A 4,126-nucleotide genomic window follows, 5' to 3' on the forward strand; every position below is an offset into this window, starting at 1 on the left:
AGACCCGCATATTGAAACGCTTTTGCAAGGTGGATATCATTACATCAACATTACATAATAGATGGGGATACATACAAGAGGCATACAATGCCACACGAATACAACATCACAATACATTATAGCATCATCCAATTACGGATGAAACACAAACAGAAACTCAAAGGACATCCACCCTGCTAGCCCAGGCTGCCCACATGGAACCTATCCCCTGATCGAAGAAGAAGCAGAAGAAGAAGTCCAATACAAGCAAACATCGCTCTCGCGTCATGATCATCGCAAAACCTGTACCTGCAACTGTTGTTGTAGTAATCTGTGAGCCACGAGGACTCAGCAATCCCATTACCATGGGTATCAAGACTAGCAAAGCTTAATAGGAAAGGAAGGGATAAAGTGGTGAGGTTGCAACAGCGACTAAGCATATATGGTGGCTAACATACGTAAATAAGAGCGAGAAGAGAACAATCAGAACGGTCGTCAACTAGTAATGATCAAGAAGTGATCCTGAACTCCTACTTACGCCAAACATAACCCAGAAACCGTGTTCACTTCCCGGACTCCGCCGAAAAGAGACCATCACGGCTACACACGCGGTTGAAGCGTTTTAACTCGGATCTGGTGTCAAGTTATCTACAACCGGACATTAACAAATTTCCATCTGCCTATAACCGCAGGCACGGCTTTCGAAAGATTATACCCTGCAGGGGTGTCCAAACTTAGCCCATGACAAGCTCTCGCGATCAACGAAGGAATAGACCTTCTCCCAGGAAGACCCGATCAGACTCGGAATCCCGGTTTACAAGACATTTCGACAATGGTAAAACAAGACCAGCAAAGCCTCCCGCTGTGCCGACAAATCCCGATAGGAGCTGCACATATCTCGTTCTCAGGGCACACCGGATGAGCAAGACGTCGGGTTGGCATAGACCCTGATTGCCTAGGGGGCGCCGGACATCGCTCGGTTCGGACCAACACTTAGACAAGCACTGGCCCGGGGGGGCTAAAATAAAGATGACCCTCGGGTTGGCCGACCCAAGGGAAAGGGATAGGTGGTGGTGAGGCAAATGGTAAAACCAAGGTTGGACCTTGCTGGAGGAGTTTTATTAAAAGCGAACTGTCAAGGGGGTCCCATAAATCACCCGACCGCGTAAGGAACGCAAAATCCGGGAACATAACACCGGTATGATAGAAACTAGGGCGGCAAGAGTGGAACAAAACACTAGGCAAAAGGCCGAGTCTTCCACCCTTTACCAAGTATATAGATGCATTAATAATATAAGAGATATTGTGATATCTCAACATAAATCCTGTCCACCATGAAGAAATCTTCAACTTCACCTGCAACTAGCAACGCTATAAGAGTGGCTGAGCAAAAGCGGTAACATAGCCAAGCAATGGTTTGCATAGGAAAGGTGTCAAAGGTTAGAGGTTCATGGCAATATGGGATGGCTTGATAAACAGGTGATAGGTAGCGCAGCATAGCGATAGAACGAAGCAAACTAGCATAGCAATGATAGTAATGAGATCCAGGGTAGCGGTCATCTTGCCTGAAATCCCGCAAGGAAGAAGAACGAGTCCATGAAGAAGACGAACGGATGAAGTCGAACCAAGCGGAGACGAACGAATCCTCACGAACGCAACGAAACAGGAACTATCGAAAAGAAGCACACAACATGGTAAACACACCACACATGAACAAGGCATGATGCACAAACAATGCATGATGCATGAAAAAGCTACATGAAGCTACTCATGGCAAGAGATGATGCAACCAAGAGCAACACACTAAGGCAAGCTTAAATGAGGCCGGGAACAACATATAACAATTCCGGTAAGTCCTCATATGCATATTTTGAAATTGGTCCAGATCTGATTAGACCTTATGTTCAAGTTGTTAAACAGAAAGTTAAGATGCACCAAGATGATCTACACGAGATTCTAGTCAAGTTACATATAAAGTTCATTTAGTTCGGAGCTACGGCCTAGAAGATATGAGCAAAACAAGTTAAACATGGCATTGATGCAAAATGCACCCAAACATCAAGCAAACACCTCAAAACAAGGATGCAACATGATAATATGAAACTACATGCAATTCTAAGCAAGTTTCATATAGAGTACACTCAAATCGGAGCAACGGTCCAACACACACACACATGAAACAAGTCATTAACAACAATCTGTCCAAAACAGCAACTAGGCATATTGCAAGCATCAAAACAATAAGCTACAACACCCCAACATGAAAACAAAAGACATGGACATGAAGTACATGTAAAGCATAACAAAACATGAACACTGAGCTATCTCCAGAAATCACTAGAACATGCTCAAACACACATGATAAGATTGCAAGTTATAATAATTTCAGACTTTGCAAAAAATAACATCACAATGCAATGTTCAGAGCTATTAAACAAGATGTTACAGGAACTTATCATGGCAAACAAAGGCATGGTATGAATTTACTAATTGCATAGATCAAAAGTCTCTTACTGACCATAAGCCAAAAAGGATCAGAAAATATGATGGCACCCACGTAAACATGACAAGTTATAATACAGATTCAGACATGGCAGGAACATAATTATGAAGGCATGTAGATGAGCTTGTGCAACTCACTACAGAGCAATACATTGCATGGCAAGGCACCCAACAGTAAGAAGGCATGTTTTTGAAGCTAAGCATGGCAATAGCAAGGTCATAGGGTGCATGGAACACTAGCAACAATCATGGAAACAAATGAACTTAATGTAAACAGGCTGACAGCAACATTATGAAGCAACTTTGGAGTAAGATATGAACAAGGTACATCAACCTATAAATACAACCAGAGGCATGGATGGATAGATGATGGCATGTAGATCAAAATATGTTTATAGAACATCTCCAGATTATGCATAGAATGATTAGTAGCAACATGTTTATATAGCATCACGAAATAACAGATTCAGCCTAGCAAAACAGCAACATCATGTACCCTACTTAACAAGCTCGATTCACTCACCACAAGTCATTGCATGGCAAGATAAGCATAGAATCATCAAGAAGACATGTTTGTGAAACAAACCAAGTCAAGAACAAGTCCATGGGCATGCAAGGATCAACTATAGCATCCTTGGCTAAATTGAATAACACGTAAACAATCTGCCAGGAAACATTTTGAAGCAAAAGTAGAGCACGAAAATGACATGCTAGACTACTCCATAATTGCAACCAAGGCCATGAATGGATAGACAATAACCACATGTTCAAAACACCCTTACTGAAGTATCTCAAATTATGCATGGATCTCTCGGTAGCATCAAGTTTACATGGCATGAAAATAACGGCAGAACAGGGACTAAAATCAGCAACATCACGATGCCTAGTTTGCATGCTTGTGCTAGTCACCATATTGATCACAAAAATACATGGTAAGCTCCTCTGTAAAGAAGACATGGCATAGTTCAAAACACATGTAGACATCAACCTCATAGGATGCACACATCAATCATGGCAAAAATGACAAAAGAGCTCGTTCTGTTAACAGACAACAGATAACATCATGAAGCACTCTTACAACAATGATTCAGGCATCAAGATGATCTCAAATGAATATGATGCAATGGAATTAAATGATATACTCGTTGAGACGAACAATTTGACATATTACACACACAAAACGACGCTACGGATGCAGAGATACGACGTGACGAACATGACATGAAAATTACATAGATTCGGGGACTTGGCCAAAATTTACCCCGCGAAAAACTGGACGGAGAGAACTCGGGACGGAGGGAACTAGGATCGGGGGCGCCGTTTGGATCGGCGGGCTGGTGGATCTGGTCCAGATCCGCAGGTCGCCGGAGAAGTTCGCCGGAGACGTCGCCGGAGTTGAGGAAGAAGATGGGGCCGGCGAGGTCGGGCGTATCCGGGGCTGTGGCGGCCGGCGAAGTGGAGGCAGACGGAGGCGGCGGCGCGGGAGGACGGTGCGGAGCACCGGCGCGGGAGGAGCAGGCGGGGCGCGGGGTGGCGCCCGCGACGGCGCGGCTCCGGCGGCGAGGGCCAGCAGGGCCGGGCGCGAGGTCGAGACAAGGCGCGGCGAGGAGGCCCTGCCCCGGGCGGCGGCGGAGCAGATCCGGCC

The sequence above is a fragment of the Triticum dicoccoides genome, chromosome 1B, assembly GCF_002162155.2.
Source record: "Triticum dicoccoides isolate Atlit2015 ecotype Zavitan chromosome 1B, WEW_v2.0, whole genome shotgun sequence".
NCBI classification, from domain to species: domain Eukaryota; kingdom Viridiplantae; phylum Streptophyta; class Magnoliopsida; order Poales; family Poaceae; genus Triticum; species Triticum dicoccoides.